We start from the raw sequence: 24,298 nt of genomic DNA, 5'->3' as shown, positions 1-24,298 counted from the left end.
TATCACGTGTTATAAAAATAGATGTGAGTTACATTCCAGCCAACTATTTGTTTTCTGTGGCCTGGCTCTTAAGAAAAACTGCTCATTAGAGAAAAAGTGATATTTTCTGTATTTGCTGGTTTAAACAATTACACAGGAGGTTTACTAAATGCATTTCAAATATAAAGATATAAATAATTGAAACAAGTACACTGGACTATATTTGGATAGTATACATTATCAAAGTTTATATAATAACCAATAGCATGTGAATTAAACAATATTACTTAATACCAATGCAGTTTTTCTTTTGAGTCCATTAGTTTAGAAGAATGAAAAATGGTCACTTAACATTGGACTCGGATTGGTGATAAGACTTACATTTCATGTTTGGATTTTGGGTTTGGAAAATACTGCCACACAATCCAAAATTTTCATATAAACTCATTTTTCAAAATACAACTCTCATTACGATCATGCTTAATAGAAGATATGGAGCAATTTTGTTATATATTTTATCTATGAAATTGTTTGCAGTTTCAAGTGATAAGTGGCTTAAATTCCCAGGTCTTGTGCTTCTACAATCTTGGAGTTTTCCTGAAATGCATTATGGTACTTATAAAGGGCCAAATGAAACAATACTACTGAAGTTATATATTGATGAATCACAACAGAGGGAGAAAGTCCAGGCTTCCTGACTTTATGTTAAATTTCTGAAGATCCTGATGAATATATTAATGAATATTAATTTCTGAAAAAAAATTCACATTTTTTATTGAAAATAGATATATACAATTTAAAAATACATTTCTACAATGAAGGAATTCTTGATTCATATTTAGATATACTTATTTATAAATAATTAGAGTAAATGGAAGAAATAAGCTGTATTGCTCTACCTAGATTTATATATTTAATCATTCCAAGCACATTCCAGAGTAAAACTCTTTTCTATTTAAAATAGACAAAAAATTGTATTTTATGTATAAAATACAATACATAAAATTGTATGTGTATGCAATATACAAAAACAAAATATTTATATATATATACATATGTATAAGTTAGGGTTCTCTAGAGAAACAGAATCGATACTCATAAATATAAAATTTATAAAAGTGTCTCACATGACTACGGGAATGCAGAGTCTAAAAACCACAGGGCAGGCTGTGAAGCTGACAATTCTGATGGAGGGTCTGGACAAACAACACAGGAGAGGCTTACCAGCTGAAACAGGAAGACCTGTCTCTTCTGAATCCTCCTTAAAAGGCTTCCAGTGATTAGATTGAGCATCACTCATTGCAGAAGACACTCCCCTTGGCTGATTACAAATGGAATCAGCTGTGGATGCAGCTGACGTGATCATGATCTAATTCCATGAAATGTCCCCATTTCAACAGACAGGCCAGCACCCGCCCAACCAGACAAACAGGCACTTGGGCAAGTTGACACATGAAGCTGGCCATGACAGTCCACCCCTTGTCAACTTGGCAGTTGTATATATATCACTTTAAACCATACCTAATTTCTAAATAAAAAACATTAAAACATTTTTTTCTTTCACCTAACAATACTAAACTTTCCTGCATATGACTGGAAACACAGTAACTCTCTCCAGAATAGGGTGCAAGCCCTTGGGTAAATATTCATTCTTAAACTTGATATCTTACAATTTAAATAGTATAACAGGAACAAAACAGCATCACAATCCTCTTTTCTGTAACTGATCATGTGGCCGTAGTTCATATTTATCACTACCTTCTTCCACTACCCATTCCATGTTCCCTTTACCTTCAGCAAACACTTCAACTGGCCATGGTTCTTTGCCTGGTGGGGTGACCCAAACCTTCATTCCTGAAGTTTCAGACCCATTGTTAGTCCTGCCTGGATTGAGTTGTTACAGTTTTCCATTGATTTTAATCACAGGGCATGGTAGTACTAAAAGACACCTTAAGGGATCTCCTATATTTCAAGAAAACTCTTCTTTACCTCCATTGTATAGTTGCGGTCCTATTTCCCCCAATAGGATCAATCACCCCAGACAATAATGAAATCTTCTTCTTGGCTAGTTGATCCCTACAGGGGCATGAGTAGCCCAAAGCAACTGGGTGGCAGTCTTAGATTCCAGTTCAACGGAATCATTGTTGTTTCTCCTGGTGGAAGCATTCCCCCTTTTGGAACTAAAACATGTAGACCAGCAGAGCTCAGGGTCATAGGGACAGGAAGCAAAAATTTTTCTAGTGGATCACTAGGGGTAATAGTGAGTGGTGCCACTCCCATTTCCACTCCTTGGTCCCTGGACCCATGGATCCTGGCTATTGGAGAAACAGTACCAATTCAGAGCATATACAGCTTCCTGGAGAACATTACCCCAGACTTTCAAAGTATTGCCACCTAGTTGGCACTGTAATTGAGTTTTCAAAAAGTCATTCCATTATTTTATCAATCCAGCTGCTTCTGGATGATGGGGAACATGGTAAGACCAGAGAATTCTATGAGCATGTGCCCATTTCCACCCTTCATTTGCTGTGAAGTGTGTTCCTTGATACCATGGCTAATGGAAAAGGCATTCTGTAAGCTCACAGATGGTAGTTTTGGCAGAAGCATTATGTGCAAGGAAGGCAAACCCATATCCAGAGTGTGTGTCTATTCCAGTTAGAACAAATCACTGGCCCTTCAATGAAGGGAGTGATCCAATGTAATCAACCTGCCACCATGTAGCTGGCTGGTTACTTTGGGGAATGGTACCATATCGGGGGCTGAGTATAGTTCTCTGCTGTTGGCAGACTGGGCACTGAACAGTGGCTGTAGCCAAGTCAGCCTTGGTGAGTGGAAGTCCATTTTGCTGAGCCCATGTGTATCTTCCATCCTTACCACCATGACCATTTTATTCATGAGCCTGTTGGGCAATGGCAGGAGTTGCTGGGGAAAGAGGCTGACTGGTATCCACAGAACAGGTCATCTTACCCACTTGATTATTAAAACCTTCCTCTACTGAAGTCACCTTCTGATGCACATTCACATGGGACACAAATATGTTCATGTTTTTAGCCCACTCAGAAGATTTATCCACAAATTTCTTCCCCAGACCTCTTTGTCCCCAATTTTCCAATTATGGTCTTTCCAAGTCCCTGACCATCCAGCCAAACCATTAGCAACAGCCCATGAGTCAGTATACAAATGCACCTCTGGCCAGTTTTCCTTCCAAGCAAAATGAACAACCAGGTGCACTGCCCGAAGTTCTGCCCACTGGGAGGATTTCCCCTCACCACCGTCCTTCAAGGACACCCCAGAAAGGGGTTGTAGTGCTGCAGCTGTCTACTTTCAGGTGGTACCTGCATATCATGCTGAACCAGCTGTAAACCAGACCCGAGATTTCTCTTCCTCAATTAATTCACTGTAAGGAACTCCCCAAGAGGTCATAGCTCTGGTCTTGGAAAAAGAAGTTAATGTGGTAGGAGTAGAGACCATGGGCATTTGGGCCACTTCTTCATGTAACTTACTTGTGCCTTCAGGACCTGCTCCAACCTTATCTTGTATATACCATTTCCATTTAACAATAGAGTACTGCTGTGCATGCACAACTTTATGTCTTGGTGGGTCAGGCAATACCCAGCTCATGATAAGCAACTCAGTTCTCATGGTAATTTGGTGGCCCATGGTTAAGCGTTCAGTCTCTACTAAGGCCCATTAGCAGGGAAAAAGTTGTTTCTCAAAAGGAGGGTAGTAATCTGCAGCAGATGGTAAGGCTTTGCTCCAAAATCCTAAGGGTCTGCATTGTGATTATCACATAGGGGCCTGCCAAAGGCTCCAGACTGCATCTCTATTTGCCACTGACACTTCCAGCACCATTGGATCTCCTGGATCATATGACCCAAGTGGCAGAGCAGCTCATACAGCAGCCTGGATCTGTCACAGAGCCTCCTCTTATTCAGGTCCCCACTCAAAATTAGCAGCTTTGCTGCTCACTCAATAAATGGGCCAGAGCAGCACACCCAAATGAAGAATATGTTGTTGCCAAAATCCAAAGAGACCAACTAGGCGTTGTGCCTATTTTTTGGTTGTAGGGGTGGTCAGATGCAGCAACTTATCCTTCATCTTAGAAGGGATGTCTCGACGTGCCCCACACCACTGAACACTTAGAAATTTCACTGAGCTGGAAGGCCCCTATATTTTTGTTGGATTTATCTCCCATCCTCTGACATGCAAATGCCTTACCAGTAAGTCTAGAGTAGTTGCTACTTCTTGCTCACTAGGTCCAATCAGCATAATATCATCAATATAATGGACCAGTATGATGTCTTATTGGAGGGAGAAATGATCAAGGTCCCTGTGGACAACATTATGACATAGGGCTGGAGTATTGATATACCCCTGAGGTAGGACAGTGAAAGTGTATTGCTCACCTTGCCAGTTGAAAGCAAACTGTTTCTGGTGGCCCTTACTAATAGCTATTGAGAAAAAAAAGCATTTGCCAGAACAGTTGCTGCATACCAGCTACCAGGGGATGTACTGATTTGCTCAAGCAATGACACCACCTCTGGAATAGCAGCTGCAATTGTAGTTACCACCTGGTTGAACTTACAGTAATCCACTGTCATCTGCCAAGAACCATCTGTTTTCTGTGCAGGCCAAATAGCAGAATTGAATGGGGATGTGGTGGGAATCACCACCCCTGCATCCTTCAAGTCCTTAAGAGTGGCAGCAATCTCTGCAATCCCTACAGGAATCTGGTATTGCTACTGATTTATTATTTTGCCAGATAGGGGCACTTCTAGTGGCTTCCACTTGACCTTTCCCACCATAATAGCCCTCACTGCATGAGTTAGGGAGCCAATGTGGGGGTTCTGCCAGTTGCTCAGTATGTCTATACCAATTATACATTCTGGAACTTGGGAAATAACTACAGAATACATCCAGGGGCCCACTGTGAGATGGACCTGAGCTAAAACTCCATTGATCACCTGGGCTTCATAAGCCCCCACTCTGACTGGTGGGCCAGAGTGACGTTTGGGTCCCCTGAAATTAATGTTACTTCTGAACCAGTGTCTAATAATCCCTGAAATAGCTGATCATTTCTATTTCCTCAATGCCCAGTTACCTTGGTAAAAGGCCATCAGTCTCCTTGTGGAATGCTTGGAGAAAGATTAGCAGTATAAGTTTGTGGCAGTGTAGCAGGGTTCTCCCCCAAAGGGACCTGGCCTTCCCTTCATTCAATGGGCTCTGGGTTTGTAAACTGTCTCAAGTCTGGAAATTGATTAATGGACCATGACTCTGTGTTTTTGTAATTCAAGTTAGACTTCTGTTCACTTGACCTAGAACTCTTTGGATTATACAGCTCAAACAGGTATTTTGTAGACTGCCATTCTATTGTATTTCTATGTACCCCATGATTTACTAGCCAATGCCACAAATCTCTGTGAGTCATATAATTTTGATGCCTGCTTTGAGTTTGCTGTCTATTATAATAGCCACATCTACTCTGTCTTTGGCAATTAAGTACTGCCACCTGGCTTATGCTAACTCGGGATCCCATCATCCCCATAGTGTTTAAGGATTCCAGTTCAGTGATGGCAGTTCCTACTGTAATATCTGACCTACAGAGGAGCACAACTACAGAGCTCTTCAGGGATGATGGTGTTAGTCTCACAAATTTATTTCTCACTGTTCTGATAAAAGGTGCATCCTCTGGACATTCCTGGGGTATAAGAGCAGGCTTTGCATGATAAATCCACTCTAACATTCCAATCTCTCTAAGCCCCTGGATCCCCTCATCTACATTATACCAGGGCAGTTCTGGCATTTCAACCTCAGGTAATGTTGGCCGCCTTTTGATCCATGTTTCAACCAACCACCCAAACAAGCTGTTAACACCTTTTCTAACTGCTTGAGCTATAACATTGAATGCAGAATCTCTGCTTAGTGGGCCCATATCAATAAATTCAGCCTGACCCAGCCTTATATTCCTCCCACCATTATCCCACACTCTTTAAATCCATTGCCACACATATTCCCCTGATTTCTGTCTATATAAATTGGAAAACTCATGCAGTTCTTTTGGAGTATAACATACCTCCTCATGTGTGATACTTTGTACCTCACTTTAAGGGGCTTGTTGGGACTTTAGTCTAGTTATAGGTCTGGAAGAAATGAGGGTTGGTGATGGTAGGTCATGAAAAAATTAGAAATATCTTCCAAGCCATTTGCTTCAGGGCCTTCATTTGCAGTTTCATCTGGTGAAACAGGATTAATAACTCTAGGGCTAATCCCTTCAGGAGGAGGTTGAGTGGGCTAACTCCTCAAGGCAGGCTGGAGGTGGGGCGGTTATGTCCTCAGGGAAAACTATTACAGGGCTATCTAGAGAAGACTCAGCATGACCTAGGGTTTCATCCTCACCCCCGACATTATAATCCATATGTCACCATCCCATTTTACAAGGTCCCAAGGGTCCCCTTCCTTTCCAGTCATTGCCCTCACTTTAACGAGAGACACCATGCAACATTGAGATTTCAGTTTACGTTGTGAAGTTGCTACTCTAACAATAAGATTCTGAGTCTGATTTTCAGAGATCTCAAGTCTACCACTGCAGGAAATAAGATTTTCCTTCAGGATACTCATAGAGACATCTGCATCTGTCAGATGGCACTTAAGCTTCTCGTTTGAAGCCTTAAGTCCATCCCTTTCATTCCTTAATGTAGCCAGTGTATCTAACAACAACCAGCCAACATCTCTATACCTCTTATTTCCACAAAACTCTGTAAAGGTGTCAAAAACATTGTCCCCCAGAGCCTGGCTTCATACAAGCGAAACATCAGGAGAATTGAATGGTGATATTTTGACTATCTTTTTTGCCAACTCACTCCATGCATTGGGAGTGTCATTCTGATTATGGAAATCAGAGTCCTCAGTGCCTTTGAGTCCAGTCAGAGTAGAAAACCATTCATAAAAACCCATTTTTAAGATTCGTTTCTTAAGAACCACTCCCAGTACCAAGATAATTTAGTAAGGTTTCTCTAGAGAAACAGAATCAACAGGGACACTCACAAATATAAAATTTATAAAAGTGCCTCACGTGACCACAGGAACACAGAGTCCAAAATCCACAGGACAGGCTGTGAAGCCAATGATGGAGGGTCTGGATGAACTCCACGGAGAGGCTCACCAGCTGAAGCAGGAAGAGTGCCTGTCTCTTCTGAATCCTCCTTAAGAGGCTTCCAGTGATTAGATTGAGCATCACTCATTGCAGAAGACACTCACCTTGGCTGATTACAAACAGAATCAGCTGTGGATGTAGCTGACATGATCATTATTTAATTCTATGAAATGTCCTCATAGAAACAGACAGGCCAGCACTTGTCCCACCAGACAAACAGGTACCATCCCTTGGCCAAGTTGACACATGAAGCTGACCATGACAACATACATAATGTGGTTCTTAGAAATTGTATGCACCATAAGCTACGTCTTTTTTTTTTTTTTTTTAGGAATAAGTAGTAAAGTTTGTTAAAAAGAGAAGTTTATTAAAACCATACTGTGCATGTTAGGTTACACAGGTGTACCCAAGGGAGAGACATGCACTGAGTGGAGTGGGTGCCAACTTGTTTTATTGGAAAGTTTTGTTGATAGCAAATTTCCATAGTAACCTTTGAATACCAGGTGTCTTGTCTGTTCTAGGAGGAGATAGCAGAATTCCTGGTTTGTTGTCACATGTCTAAAATTTGTCTTTGCATAAATCATTAACAATCTTTATGGCCCTATACTTTCTATTATTAACTAATGGTTTGTGCCCAGAATTTTACACGCCTTTATGATTTGGGGGGTTTGGGAGCTTTAGGGAAATTTTTGTCCTAGGAAGTTTCCAGCTCTTTATTAGTTCTTTTGGAGCTAGAAAAGAAACAAGGGATTGCAGTTGTCTGTTAACTCTTTCAGAGCTGGATAGGAATCCAGGGACTTAGAGTTGTGCTATTTTATCTTGCTTCAATTCTCCCTTGGAAGAGTGCAATCCCTTTAATCTTAAAGGGAGGTTGAGGGGTAAATTTTTTATATTTTTAGAGTTGAAGAGTGCATGTAGGACTGTTCATAATTGCTGCCAGTGTTGGAAGAGCTGGGGGATATTGGAAAATGCAAAACCATTATTATGTTACAATCCACAGCATTCCACCACCGGTACAGTCTTTTTTGGCTATCTCTTCCGTGTAAGTCCCTGAGCATTGGAATGGGAGGTTACAGGTTTACAGCTTACAATGTTGAGAAAAAAGGAGAAAATAGCATTTGGGGGAAGGCAAGTATACTCTGGCTTACTTGGAGCTGCTTTGCACCATGTTCATTTATTTTGTCATATAATGATGTTCTGGTCACACTTGACCATGAACAGCTGTTCTATGTGCTGGGGTGGAGTTGAATTAGAGAAGTTCTGGTATCTAGGATGCCACCTTTAGTAATTATCCAGATTGATCTGTTTAAAACACGTCAGTGATGGGCAGGACCTGTTGAGATGTATTCTGACCACAGAGATAGAGATAACACATAAAACAGGAAGGGGATAGTTATAAAGAGTATTAGATTTAGGTAGTTACCACTTTAGGAGACATTGGTGATGGACAGGTATTATTTTATTGTTCCAGTTAACTAAAGACAGTGGAAGAATATTCCACTGGAGGCTAGAGTTACTTGAAGATGGAACACGTGTGCAAAACACTTTAATTAAAAGAGGGGTTTAGTTTATTTTTAACATAACTAAGGTTATGTTAGTAAACAGGTAGAACATAATTTATATACCTGTTTGGCTTTCTTTCTTTTCCTTTTTTTTTTTTAAGAATCAATTTATTGGTTTAAATGACATCAAATAACAGACTGCTGTTCTTTTGCTCCTGGCTTATTGTATACACAGATTCAGGTCAAATCATTATCATTATAGCATTTATTGAGGTCAAGCACTGTTAGGTACTGATATCCCTAAGAGATCCAGTGCTAGGCTATTATGCTTGTAAAGTGATGCTTCCAAATCAACAGGGCTTTACTACTTGTACTTCAGTAATCCAGACTACAAGCAAATTCTACTCATCAGTTAAATAGATGGCAGTCCAAACTGTGTATAATATATACCTATATATATATATATATTGATAGTCATGGGTTTTAGCAATTTTTTGATAGTGGGGCCTTAAATGCAGCCAGGTTTGGCCTAAAGGAAGAAGAGTTATGAGTCCGGAGGTACTTAGAAAATTCAGACACTCTAAACACTGAAGCAGAGGCTGAGTGATTTGGACAACTCCTAAAACCATGTCATAGTTCTGATTTATTAAATCATAAGATTATTTTCCAATTATATTGTGATTGTGGTAATAAATTATAATGTTTCAAAAATGATTCTCGTTCCTTATTAATTATGAGCTTATACTTCTAATCAGATATCCTTTTAAGCCCCCTATTTTTTTTCATTCTAATATATAAAGCCATTCATTTGTTCATCAGGGATTTATTTGAAATCTTCCTAGTATAAAGTATAGCATTATATTCTCAGAGAGATGGTGACATTTAAACTTTGCTTTCCAAGAGATTGCTTGACTTTCTTTTAAAAGTCTCTTTGGCTGAAGATGAATTTGTGACTTGCAGTTTACTGCAAACACTTTTAGAGAAGTAATAGAATGAAACAGTGCAATGGACAGGGAAATTTAATTACAACACTGAACATTTTTTATGCAACTTATAATACATGAAATGAATTTAGCTATTTTTAGTACTTAATTTTTATAAGGTGAAAGAATAAATTTTTGCAACTGCTTGGAATAAAAGATATATCTTTTTCTTAGGGTTGACCTTAAGAAAGAGAAGTGTCAAAGGTAGTCAGATTTATTCATTTTTTTTTAATTTAATTGAAGTTGAGGAAAAACATAGAAGTTTTGTTTTGAACAATTAAGAGGATGCTAATGCTAACATAGGCATAAGTTATCTTGCCAAACTTAGACCTTTTGCTTTTTACACCACTACTTAAGGAAAACTCTGTACTAATGATGGAATAACAGTTAAAGAAAACTTTGTCACTTTAACAAAAAACTAAGTTTTAGTTTTGCATTAGTATATTATAGACCTGTTAAACTTTTTGTAACATTGACCATAATTTCTCTCTCCGCAAATTTTCTACACCTTCCATATCCATTCAGGTTTTGTCTTACATTTTCCTCTTTCTGTAACAACTATTCATTTGATCTTAGAACAAAACTACACTCTTTTCCCTCTTAGTAAAAAAACACATTCTTTATATACTGCATACTTAAGTTATCAAACTAATTTTGGAAACTGTCTCCAAGCAAACATCTTGCAACATACAATTACCATCAAAATAAAACTTGTCAGAATATGCTTAATGCATTTTGAAACAGTAGCAATTTTGCTATTTGACACTTCCTTGCTGCCCTTTAATGCTTACTTTTTTATGTTTTGTTTTGGGTTTACATCTCAGTGGGTGGCACAGAGAGTATAGCTTGGACTAGCTCAATGACAAAGAGTGCTCCCCTGGGGTGAAGACAAACCCAAGATAAAGAACCTTTTGTAAGGCAATTTGAGCCTCAGAAAGTGAAATACAGTAACTTTGGCTAGGAAATTAAGGGTAGCAATGGTGTCCCTGATGGAGTCTTCTCTTGTAGGACTGCATATTAATAAATCGTACTGAAGGAGGAGCCAGACTCCAAATGCAGGAGTGGTCAGTCCTGCAGTAGGGCATTCTAAAAAAAAAGGGGAGAGCTGCCTGGACCCTTGGGGTAGGACTATCCAGGGGGTTGGGACTGTGTCCCAACTTCCTTGCCATTCAAAGGTAAATAAGAACTGAGAACCTAGGTAGAAGTGTATATAGAATTAAGATGCAGGGAAGGAGAAGTTCAGTTTTCAGGAATTTTTGGATAAGAGATTGAATACTTTTAATGTCCTCCTGCTTTCAAGGGATACTGCTTTTTTTTTCTGGGGAAAGGTAGGTCTTTTTTGCATTGAATTACAATAGGTGTGACAAGAATTGCTCTCCCAGGCAAATCTGTCTTCCAGGCTTTAGGGTCCACCCAACTTTCTAACTCTGAGAGGGGGGACCCTATGTGCTTTCAGTCCCAGTTAATACCATACTAAATGCTGCAATATTTTCAATGGGGCTTTCAAGTTTCTGCTTTGGAAGACAATGTATTATTTGGATTTGGGCACCTAGTACCTTCAATATATCCTTTCCCAGCAATGGGGTGGGACACGCTGGTGTTATTAAAAATTGATGACTCCGAAGAATACTATCAATTTGGCAGGGGAGAGCAGAGTGAAGTGAAGGCTGAAGGTTGCAACTTCCCACCTATTCTCACTATATAATAGGTTTTAGAGGAGAGAGAGCCGGAGTGAGAGGTTAAGTCAGATCATTTGGCTCCTGTATCAACTAAAAAATTAACGGTCTTACCCACCATGTCAAGAGACACTTTGAACTCCATGATTTCAATATTCTTCAGCAAGATCCAGGAAGCCATTGGCACCAGGCCTGGTCAGGTGCTGCCAATAGGCCTTTTGGAGAGGCTTTGTCTCTGCTTGGGGGCTTGATGGACTCTCAGGCCCAGTGTCCTGCCTTCTCACCTTCAGGACGGGGCCCTGGAAATTCTCTCCATCTTCATAGCCCCTTTGGCCTTTGGGGGCACTCCCACTTCCAGTGCACCAGCTCTCCACATCAATGTCAGGTTCTCAGTGGCTTCTGCCCCATGTGGCTGTGAGGTGGCTGGTTATAGTTCATAGCCAAAGCTACAATCTATGCCTTATTCTGGTCTCTCCTTGCTGTCTCCTCCTCTGTAACTCTGGCATGGTTATTAAAGACAGAAAAGGCACTACTCATTATGTTATACATAGGTGTCTGGGGCCCTGAGGATATCTTTTTCAGATGGTGAGTCTGAGACAAATCTCTGCTCCTTTACAAACTCTGGGGGCAGAAAGTAAGCTACCTGCATGACCCAACGTAAAAACCACTACCGACAGAGAAAAGGGATGGAAGTCCAGTTGAGTTAAAGCCTGCATTTCCTTTGGGAGGAGAAGGTTGTCGTGGCGAAGAGTGCAGGACTCTGATACACAGGACATGTGCAAAGGTGGAGGTGTGTAAGAACACCTGAGGGATTTCCTTTGACTTTCAGGAAGGGAGAGGGGCAGAGGCCACAGGTGAATAGCCCTACAGGGGCTATAGCATCCACAACCTCTGCATTCCAAGAAGTCTCCCTGAAAAAGACATTACTGCAAACCCAGCATCAAGTTTGCATGAAAGATGAAAACCAGCAAAGGAGGTGAAGGAATAAATACCTGAACTGAGCAGTCAGCAGCAAAGGGATAAGAGGATGCGTCTGAAACCAGGAAGAAAGGGATGGCACACAGATGAGAAATTCATGTTGAGCAGCCTACCAAGATGGGAGAGGCTAATGAGAATGTCAAGAGTAAGAAGCACACTGACTAGGAAAAGGAAGTTAAGGAAAAAGGACCAGGCGTGACAGGAAAAATTAATATTGAGAGGCATGATTTATGAAATCCGGGTCTCAAGGACCCGTTTCTTATGTCAAAGATGTTGCTCTCCTGAGATCTTCTGAAATCACTCTTGGGGGTTTGCCAGAGCATAGAACTGTGCCCCACTGGTAGAGATGCCAGCTAAGCCCCTATCTAGGTTCAACAGTCTTAAGACTAAAAGAATTTATAGACAAGAAAGTAAGTAAGAATAAGTAGCAAAGTTTATTAAAAAGAGAGTTTATTAAAAGGGGAGAATATATGTTAGAAAGGTTAACACAGGCATGTCCAAGGGAGGGACATGCCCATAAGCCATCTTTTAATTTAGATTTTTTAAAATGTATTGATTAATTTTAGAATTTTTCCATATAATGTCATGACTTCAAACCATATTTACATAAGATAAAACATAAAAAACAAGTAAACAAAAATATGCATTTGAATGAGCACTCTTATTTAGCAAGTAAATAATGCTTAATTTCAAATATAATGGCCAGAGTGGTAGTTAGATTTAGGTGTCAACTTGATCAGTTGATGATACCCTGTTTTTCTGTTGCTGTGGACTTAAATCATCACTATGTGAAATTCATCTATAACTGATTACATCTGTGGTTGGCTAAGGGGAGTGCCTTCCTCAATGAGTGAGTGTAATTTGATTAGCTGGAGGTTTAAAAGAGAGAGGTCAGAACAGAGTACAGCAGCTCAGCATACCTCATGTCAGCACTCACAACTCAGACCAGACCTTTGGAGATGCAGAAAGGAATTGCCCTGGGAAAGGCTGTTGGAACCCAGAAGCCAGGAAAGAAGGCCAGCAGTCAGTGCCCTGTGCTTTCCCATTCACAGAGAAACTCAGATGACAGCTAGTTACCTTTCCTCTGAAGAACTATAAATTTATAACTAAATAAATCCCCTTATTAAAAACTGATCCATCTCTGGTGTGTTGTATTTTGGCAGCTTTAGCAAACTAAAATAGATTTTGGTACCAGAGAGGTGAGGTGCTGCTGCAGTTTGCAAATACCAAACGTGTTGGTATAGTTTTTTACATGGATAAGGGGAAAATTTTGGAAGAGTTGTGAGGATTTTGATAGAGAATGCCTGAATTGCTTTGAAGAGATTGTTGGTAGAAATGTAGACTCTAGGGATACTTTTGTTGGGGCTTTCGGCAGAAATGATGAATGCATCTTTGAGAACTGGAGGGAAGGCATTCTCTCTGGATGGAGGGCAGAATTTGAGAGTGGTGAGCTTGGATATTTAGCAGAAAAATTTCCAAACTAAGTGTGGAGTATACAGTCTGACTGCTCCTTGGTGTTTATAGTGAAATGCAACAGGAAAGAGATAAATTGAAGACTGATCTCATGAGTACAAAAAAAAATCAGAAATTGATGGTCTGGGGGCTTCCAGAAATAGAGTCCCCAAAGAAAAGTGCCCCAGATGAGAATTCAACCAAACATGGAAGCAGTTGGCCATTGCAGGACAAGTGAAGATGCGAGATAGAGTTATCCTGAAAGGATTTGTGCAATGTCCTTTTGTCTGATGGACATAATACTAGCATACTGCATAGAAAACCATTAAGAGATTTCACTATCTGTTTAAATGGAACCATTGCTAGTCTGGAATAAAAGGGACAGAAAATGGACAAGTTGAAGGAAAGATAACTTTGAAGGCAGAACCATGGAAGCTAAGAACTGAAACCAAGAAACTTCAGGCCAGGAGAGTGGACTGACCCATTTTTGTGGAGAGGGTGAGTTTATCCCAGAAGCAGAGGGTGGGCCTTCCACCTAACTGCTCAGGAAAAGTTGTGCTACCTCAGGCCCTGGAGAAGGTGGAACACATTCCTTGGGGACTGGGAATAGTCTGGCTGTGACCCTATCTTGTTGAAGGGGTTGAACATGTGCCCCAGAGATGGCAGAGAGTGCAGGTATAGCCCCAATGTTTGGAGAAGGAGAGCCAAAAAAAGGTGGTCTCAGTGTCTCCCAAGGTTGAGTTTGGAGAGAGCTGGCTGCTGCATGGGCCCTTGAAAAAGGTGGGACTGCCATTTTATAAAGCCCCAAGGATAAATGACTCTCAGACTTTGAAATTTAGTGGAGTTTGCCCTGAAAGTTTTCAAAACTGTTTGGGATGTTCCTTTCAACTTTTCCCTATGATGAGATTGTTTATCCTATGACTGTTCCATCTTTGTACATTGGAAGCAGATAATTTGCTCTAAGTTCACAGGTCCACAGCCAGAGGAGAATTTTGCTTTAGTCAGACCATGGCTGCAAATGATTTTGATGAGATTTTGTACTATTTTTGAGTTGGCATTGCATTTGTATTGTTAGTGAAATGTTTCAGTCTTTTGTGATGTTATGATGAAATGAATGTATTTTGTATTATGGAAAGATTTAGTACATTATATGCTGGACAAATGAGCATTGTTAGACAAAAAATATATCTGTTTTTGTTTTCTGTTTAGAGAAGAGTATGGTTTAAGTGATGTGCATACTTGCCAAGTGGACAAGGGGTGGACACGTGATAGTTAGTGATGATGCTCTGTAGTTCTCTTGCTTCAGATTGAAATCAGTGCTATGTGAAATTCATCTATAGCTGATAATATTTGCAGTCAACTAAGAGGAGTATCTTACACAATGATTCAGTTTAATTTAATTATCTGGAGGCTTAAAAGAGAGAGGTCAGAAGAAACCTCAGCAGCTCAGCATACCTCATCTCAGCACTCACAGATCAGACCAGATATTTGGAGATGCAGAAAGGAATCACCCTGGGGAAAGCCATTGGAAACCAGAAGCCATACGAGAAGGCCATGAGTCATCACCATGTGACTTCCCATTGGCAGATAAACTCAGATGAAAAATAGCTGCCTTTCCTCTGAAGAACTATACATTTCTAATGGAATAAATCCCATAATCCCCTTTTTGAAAACCAGTCAATCTTTGGTGTGTTGCATTCTGGCAGCATTAGCAAACTAAAACAGCCATTGATTGCTGTTCTTCAATTAGCAATTATAATAACAATTATAATATATATATACTATATATAATTATAATAATTATATATAATATATAATATATTATACATGATGACAATTATATATGATATAATAAGAGTTTGGATAATAATGTCAAACTCTGACATATCTGACTGTATTTTTGCAAAAATTATTTCAAGGTATTGGTCAAAGTCAGCTTAATTTGCTAATTTTTCAAGAATATATTTCAGTGCTTTATTTTATATACATAATCACATAAATAACAATATGCATTAGAATCTCACAATTTATCAAGCATATAGCTTAATGAAATCACCAGTATATCTGTGATTCTAATGTAGAAAATATTTGCTTATTCTTAATCCTTAATTTATTTAACATACCAAGAACATTTTATTTTTTAAATATGTAAAGTCAGGATGGCTACTGTACAACCAATTTACATAGGTTTTCTAAATGAGATAAACTAAAATACTCAAGATTATAATGCTTGATAAATATGCATTAATTTTGTAAATAAACAGAAATGAATACTTTAAAATATCAAACTGTAGGAATGAATAAAAGAAAAGTTAACATTTAGTAATTACTAAAAGCTATTTTAAGTTTATTATTTCTTACATAACAACTGGTTTGAATATTTTAATGGAGTTATCATTAGACTACTCTAGTTAATGTTAATTAATGGTTGACTTTTTTTTTTTGTATGGGCAGTCACTGGGAATCAAACCCATGTCTCCGACATGGCAGGTGAGAACTCTACCTGGTGAGCCACTGTGGCCTGCCCAATAGTTGACTTTTGACATGAAATTTCTTTTATTCCAATCAACTTCATCAAACAGGTCTCATTTGGAAACATGGGCTTAGTTTTTCTAATTCCTTTTAACATTCTCTTCTTCTCATCTTGGCCTATTTTTAAAAATCCATAATCCTAGATTATAGACTAATTAACAATTTAGGAACATAATATACAAATAGAAACTAAGTAACTTTAAAATTTTTCTTTTCTTATTGGCACTTTTGTCATTGTCTTTTATGTTTTAGCAGTACAATAAATCTAATTAAGATCATTTTGAAAATTTAATAGGGTGAGGTTCAATATGTATACCAAATTCTTTGGTGTAAACATACTAATGAAATAATAGATAATATTTCTTTATGAGATTGTTAAAATTGTAAAAACAACATCTCTTTTTCCTATCCTATGAATTAATTAAATTGTAACTCTGTGCAAAAGTACTGAATTTTTTCCAGGGGAGTATTTTTACCTTTGATGATGAACGCTTTATTAGCATCAACTAAAGCTTTGTTTATTTAAAATTTTCATGTGGCAAAGTTTAATCTTTATTTTTTGAATCATAAATTTCAAATAATTGACTTCAATAAACTGTTATGACAAACTAGTTCCTAAAAGTATGTCTCTACAGACTAATAGTTGTTTCTAATGCATAATTGCTTCTCTCTTCTGGTTCAAACAAATTCTTTATTTTCATTTTGATGTTACATAAATGAACATAATATTTATAACAATATTTATTGTTGGAATTTTAAAAATTTTAAAAATTTTTAAAAATTATGACATACGTTTGCAATGCATTTTTTATAAAGAGAATGATGTCATTTTTGGCAATGTATTGACTCTTTCAAGTAATAGCAGAGATTTAATGTCATTTTACTTTTTAGCCATCACCCGTCAAAACTTGAGTAGTATCTCTTTGAGATGTGAACAAAGATTACTTTTTCTTTTTTATTTCTTTATTTATTATTGACATTTTTGCCACTGTATAAAGGGGACATTGTTTAGACATTGTCAGTTTGGGAGCCAAGGCAATATTTGACTTTAATATGAAAGCATTTGGTATTCCACTTTGAATTAATATATCTTTAAAGATAATTTCAAAAACTCAGATCCTTGTCTTTGCACTCTCTCTAGCTAATTGTAGCATAAAGCTTTCTTGTATGTTTATAAAGTATTACCCCATATAATGTCTTTAAAAAGTTATTTTACGCAGAAATTGTAGATTATCTCAATTCCCTTAGGTCAGTTTTTAATTTGGTTATATAGATATGGTTGCTATGACCAAAAGAGAACAGAAAATCAAGAGTGTGTTTGGTATATATATATGTATTTGAAGTCACAGATTCAGTCTCAGAGAGAAAAAGGAGAGAGTGAAAATGAAAAAAAAGAGATAAAAAAAGAGAAATAGTTTAAGGTATACAAAATTAGCAGAGGTTGAATTTACATTGAATATCTTGAATTGTGAAAATGAATTTTGGTACAAGATAATCTACCAAATCATCAGCATAATTATACTGTAAAGTTATATTGGATGGCTTTCCGTACTTGCACTCCTGGCCCATGAGGATATACATATGCATATACTACACATATATATAAATATAGTGCTTGATTTGCTATCATCATGAAACACTTTTCATTTTATCACCCTTAGAATCTGAGTTTCACAGGGAACTTAAATATTAGGAACTAGCTGTATTTTTGTAATGTTTATACCAGTTAATTTCTTTTTTTAAAGCGTGCTTAATTTCTAAATATTTTATTAATAATTATTTCATTTCTTTGATGATTGTATGACTATGGCTATATATCACTGTAATAAATTTTGATTTAACCTGATAAAACACTACAATTCAAATAGTTATATCAATGTATTTTATTTCATAATATCTGTAGATATAACCAAAAATATGAATGCTGTCTTCAAGAGTTCCTAACATTTTCAATAATGGATATTATGATATCATAGATTCTCAATTAAATTTTAACTGGGAAACATCATTTCTACATCAGGAATCATCAGCTGAAAATAATTATCAAAATGTGTGTTCTGGATAAAAATTTTTTAAAAGAATATATATTATTATCAAAATAAATCAAATAACTTATGTTCCTCTAAAATGGGACTTGAAGGTTACATTTGATGATACTTAAAGTGTAAAATAATATCTTGTATGTTTGAAAGAATTTATAGGAAAAAATAAAATAATGAAGATTATAGAAATAATACTACTCAAATATTTGATCACTCAATTACAGGTAACATGCAGAAGTAAGCAGCCACATTTGCTTCCTTATGACTCAAGGTTGTTTGAACCTATTAACCCTTTGTGGGTAGGCATAAACAGCTAACCATGTTTGCTAGAACAGACATTTGGGGATCCTTAGAGATCTGAAATTCAAATCATTAGAAGGATGAGTAGAGTTTAGGAGAATGTGAAAATTCTTGAGACAACAGGGATATTTGAAATTTGTATAAACGAAGATATTTTGGTTATTTGACAAAATTTTGCATAATTTCCTCACTGTAAGATTGATTCTGTTTTAAACTGAGTAATCCTGGACAATCCCTTACTAGCTATTAATTTTTTTAATCAAAAATAGTTTGTAGAGTTTATTGGGAAATAAGGTTTAGAATGCCCTGCCGAAGTTGGAAGAACATTATCCCAAAAAGCATGCCCATTCAGATGGACTCCTACTATGAAAGTTACTGATGGTCTTGAAAAAGAACTAGGCTACAGAACCAATAGTACAGGGGGAGAAAGAGAAAAATCATCAGTCATAAGGGAGTGATTTTCTTCTTTCCCATCTTAAAGACTAGGTAAGAAAATCAGTCTTTAAAACTACTATATAAAAAATATTTAGAAATGTATATACACAATTTAGTTTCTCTCTTCTTTGATGATTTATACTACTACAGTATTTCCCATGTTATTTCGTACAATTTCATTTTTTGTATAATTTGCATTTATCCACTTATTTAGAAAAGCTTGCCTTCACATATTTTACCATTTTTGCATTCATATTTATACATTTCATAATGATAATATTTTTCCATCTTCTATATAATCACTTGCTTTCTTATTTTTCAGCAGGTTTTCTTGTTTCTTTGTGATAATATCTGTTTTATGTACTCAAATTTGTTTCCAATTATTTTATTGATTCTAAGTATATGTGGACGTTGTTCACTAGTTAATTGATTCTCATTAATATAAAAGAAAGGGGTTCCATTTGGAGAAAGGGGAGCTAGAGAGAAGTGAATTGGAGGAGAGAGTTTGAAGCACATTCTTTTCTTAGTCACACCAGTTTTTTGCAGACGAAACCATTAGATAAGTGTCTTCAGGAAGTGAGATTGGAGGGACACAACCATGAGAATTGTCCTTGAATTTTAGGGGCTGGCTAATTCTGAAAACAGGTGAGAGGAGACTTTCTTTTCTAAGATTTCTAAATATTGCATACTGAGTGTGTGAGTTGTGATACAACACCAGTTCTGTCTAACTCCATGGTGAAAAGTCTCAATATTATACAAGGAAGCTTCCCTGAGTTATGTCATGGTTGTATTCTAATTGTGAATTAAGCTCCTGAAATTGTTTGAAAGTCCTATCATTGAAGATGTGACAGTAAAAATCACTAGTTACACCTTTGCTGAGTTAAATGTGTTTGTTTTAGGTCTACTTCTTTTAATTGATTTTCTAAGTATTTCTAGTATATTATATTTTCAATGAAAGGGGTGCCTGGAAGTTAGAACCACTGCAAACAAACAAACATACAAATGCAAACTAGTATTTGAAAATGTTCTCTAAATAGTTTCATTCAGAAATTCCATCAGAGGTGTGTACCATCTCAGACTATGCAGTCAGGGCTGAAGCAGAAGAGTAAAAATGAAACTGAAAACAAAACAGCAAGGTTTACCTGGCAGGAAAACTAAGAATTCACATCTGTTCTTGGGAATGAATATTCCCTCATCACAAAAGAGAACCACCTTAGGTTATTTGTTATAGCTACCATAAAATAAAATATCAATGTGAAACAGGAATCTAATGTTATATTTTCAACCCTCTGAGAATGCATTCCAAGTGGCTGCAGCCTCAAACACATTGAAAAATGTATTTGCCTAAAATGAATATAAAGTAAGAATAGATAACTTTGATCAAAAGCATAGTGACAATCCTATTGTTGGAGCTTGGTATAAAACCAGCTTCTGCAAAACAAAGCATATTATAATGGTACTCATTAAATTTGTTTATTTATTTCCTGGTAATGCACCAGGACAAATTTTCATTTAATTTTATACTATATTAAACATATATATTATATTGAAAATTATATACTTAATTTTCCTCTTGTGGGAAAAAAAAGATGCACGTTCTTCACTGATTGGTAGACACTGAAATTATGAAGTGAAATGCACAAATGAGCTTTATATCTCAAACAATGATATTCCACACTGAGCTAAGGGTATACTTTCTTTTATCTTAGAAAAAATTCAGTAAGAGTATTCTGAATAAAAATGATGCCAAGTTACTATGGACAATCGGATAAAATGTGCTAGGTATGTGTATTGGACAGGGTCTTCAGGGAATGAAACCAAAAGGAGATTTACTATAGGAATAGGCTCACATGACTGTGGTGACTGGCAAGTCCCAATTCTGTAGGCGAGGCCACAACTGGGGACCTTTGAAAGTCCACCTGAAAAGTGGACGATGTAGTGATAGAAATTCTTTTGTTCTGACAGTGGAAATAATGAGTTCTTCCTCTGAGGCCTTTAACTGATTGGATGTAATTTCTCTAATTGCTGAAGGCGCTCTCTTGTATTGGTTGTACAAGTAATCAACCATACACGACTGTGGATTTAAATCCACAAAACACCCTCACAGTAAAAATCAAGTCAGGGCTTGCTGGACCAAGCAACTGGGTGCCAAAATTCCATCAAGTTGACACATGAACTTAACCGTCACAATATGGATTCTGTGAACATTGCCTCCACGATTAGGAAATGACCCTATTGTTCCCTTATACATCATATAACAATTTAATAACATCAAAGTGTTACTAACACTTCTCTAGGTATATCACCAGGTCATTTTCAAAGCAGTTTATTTTAAAAATAAATAGAACAATAACCAGAACTACAGTCACTTGAATAAAATGGATATATGCTATTTCAGATAACTTTCAAAATAGTATTTTGGTTTGTTGTGCTGCAGGAATTCACATGGGATCGGAACTGAGAGGAAAACTCTCATTGTTTGTGATCTGAAAATTCCAGAAGGATCAATGGCTAGTTCTACTACATGTTTCCTTTTCTTTAAAAGGAAATGCTCATTTTCAAGTAATAATAGTAGGAATATATTGATCACAGTATTAAAATATTTCATTAAAATCATTTCTATGAACTTTATTTTATTGCAATGTAACACTAGATAAATTTTAGAGTATGTGTAAAATAAGAAATATGCACTAGGGGACAATCATAATTTAGTGAATTATGCTTTGTTACTTTCATAGATCTTTGTAACATTTGTGTTAAATATTAGATATATTTAAATAATATAGAGTATAAAATTGAAATTTTAAATTTAATTTTGTACAAAATGAAAAGTTTCCTTTATTTTAAAAATTAAAAAATGTAGTGTTTTCCTTTTAAAATCATGTTTATTTATTTACTTTTACTTGTCTTAAATGTAGCATGTGACTGTTTAAAATTTAAAAATAGGGGAGAACATAGAGTAAAAAAACTGAAAACTACCCTCAAATCCACTGATTAAAATTATCATTTTTCTTTTTAGCTTCCAAAGATTTGCAGCTCAGGTTTAGTCTCCTTGCTTATCTGTCTGTCTGTGTATCTATCTATCTATTTCTCTATCTATCATCTATCTATCTATCTATCTATCTATCTATCTATCTATCTGTCTGTCTGTCTATTTATCTATCTACCTACCTATCTGTCTATCCTCTCACTCATTTACATCTCTGACATCATGGCTCTTTATTACTAGACACACTCTGAGGCCTGGTTTTAAACCTATAATTAAAAATTTAATATTATGATTGTATTTATAACATTGTATACAAACTGTAAAACACTATTCAAAATGCTTTATTAACAGATATGGAAGTATGTTTCTTGCATTATCATGAAATGGCTATTAATGCTTGACCAAATTTTTGGATCAAATATAATTCAATGATGGTTTTGCCCTTCTCTGTTGCTTATCATTTCTGTTGGATTCAGGAGGAAGATACCACTGAATATCTGTGCAAGAGGAGTTTCACTAGAATTACAGGAGGCAGATAGCAGAGAATCAAGAGGACTGGGTGATCAGTGAATGCTCCTCTGTGTGTGATTGTTTGGCATGATTAAGAAAATGTAGTATTTTAGTTGAATCTCCTTTAAAATTACTGTTATCTCCCCTGTGGTGGCTTGGAGTTATGGACCCCAGAAAAGTATGTTTTTAATCTTAATTCATTCCTGTGGGTATGAACACATTGTAAATAGGACCTTGTAATGTGTTTACTTCAGTTAAGGTGTGGCCCAACGTATGAGGATTCTCTTAATCTTCTTACTAGAAGCCTTATAGAGAAGACCACAGAGATAGAGGCCAAGAGAAGAAGGTGGAAATCAATGGAACCCAGGAAAGAAAGGAGAAGTTGCCACATATGTATCACCATGTGACAGAAAACTCAAAGACGGAAAGGTCACTGGAGCCCGCCACAGAGTGCCACAGTCTTTGGAGAGAAAGTATAACCTTGTTGACATCTCAATTTTGGACTTTCCCTAGACTCATAACCTTGAGCTAATAAACTGCTGTTGTTTAAGCCACCCACCATCGGCTATTTGTTTTAGTAGCTGGGAAACTAATCCCTTTCTCCCCTTTTATTACAACTGGCCTAAAATTTATTCTCAAAAAATGTAACTCAGTTAATGTGAGAGCCATTTTTGAACATTTTGTAGATATAATATAGACAATTTAAAGTTTTTAATTATTTATGTCTATAATATATTGAATAATACAAAGTGTATGTGTCAAATGTTTAAAAAGCATGTAGTTTGCATGTCAGATACTTAGTCACACATAGTTATAGATCACATATATATTATTATATGCAAAATTCCTAATTGCTTTCATTTAAAAATTATGTAATTGAACATACCCCATGGGGAAATGTTTGTTTTCATAACACTTCAGCCAAGGTTGATGTAGATAGACCGAAGAGTTTATAGGAAATCTAACAATATACATTATCATTTATATTTTGTTTTCAAGTTTCTAATTGACCATAATAAGAATAATGAAAGGGTGACTCAGTGGCAGAGTTCTCACCTGCCATGCCGGAGACCTGGGTTCGATTCTCAGTGCCTGCTCATGCAAAAAAATAAATAAACAATAATAATAATGAAAGATGTGAAAAACAATGATGTAGACACGTTCATAATGAGAACACAATATGCTGCTAGATTTCTGAAGAGTCCTAGAATAATTTTTTCCAGGATTTTAATGATTATTTCTAATGCACAATGCAAAAACATACATTTGGGGGATTTATTTTAATTACACAAGAAGTTTATGTATTTTTTATTACAATTTCAGAAAAGGAAATTGTACTTTCATCATTTCAGATAAACTTGATCACATTTGTTCCAGGTACTATTCTAGAATTATCTTATGAAATAGTTTGAATCAGATAAATGTCAGCATTGCCCACAGGAATGCAAATCAACTAGGAAAGTTAACTCACTAATTGTTGAGCAGACATCAATGAATCAGTATCCAAAAGTATGACTTCCTGAATTCCTATCCTGGGGTAGAAACAGGTGTTTCATCAGAATTCAATATTGCTATTTCAAGGAAGAATTCAAAAAGACAACCCTGGGAAAGAAAATCCCAGCTATATGACATGAAAAGCATGATTTCTAAACTAAATTGTATACTTTTTCTCTTTCAGTCATTTCCTAGACCTGTCTGCATCTCAGATAGATCCCTCATGAATTGCAAAGCAGGTGGCATAATTCTTATGCTGAAGATAGCAGTGGC

The 24,298-nt window shown here is 36.6% G+C and overlaps 1 long non-coding RNA gene across 1 annotated transcript in view; it reads left to right on the top strand.

Annotated features, from left to right (window-relative positions):
• LOC143666099 (uncharacterized) overlaps positions 1 to 23,147 on the top strand; it is an 87,530-nt gene extending 64,383 nt beyond the window's left edge. The window contains exon 3 of the long non-coding RNA XR_013167391.1: positions 22,498 to 23,147. This is a non-coding gene — a long non-coding RNA (uncharacterized LOC143666099). The remainder of the gene's footprint in view (positions 1 to 22,497) is intronic.
• Positions 23,148 to 24,298: the final 1,151 nt, after the last annotated feature.

Source organism: Tamandua tetradactyla, chromosome 22 (assembly GCF_023851605.1).
Source record: "Tamandua tetradactyla isolate mTamTet1 chromosome 22, mTamTet1.pri, whole genome shotgun sequence".
NCBI lineage: Eukaryota > Metazoa > Chordata > Mammalia > Pilosa > Myrmecophagidae > Tamandua > Tamandua tetradactyla.
Note: the sequence above shows the minus strand (reverse complement) of the source record. Positions and strands in the feature narration are given on the sequence as shown.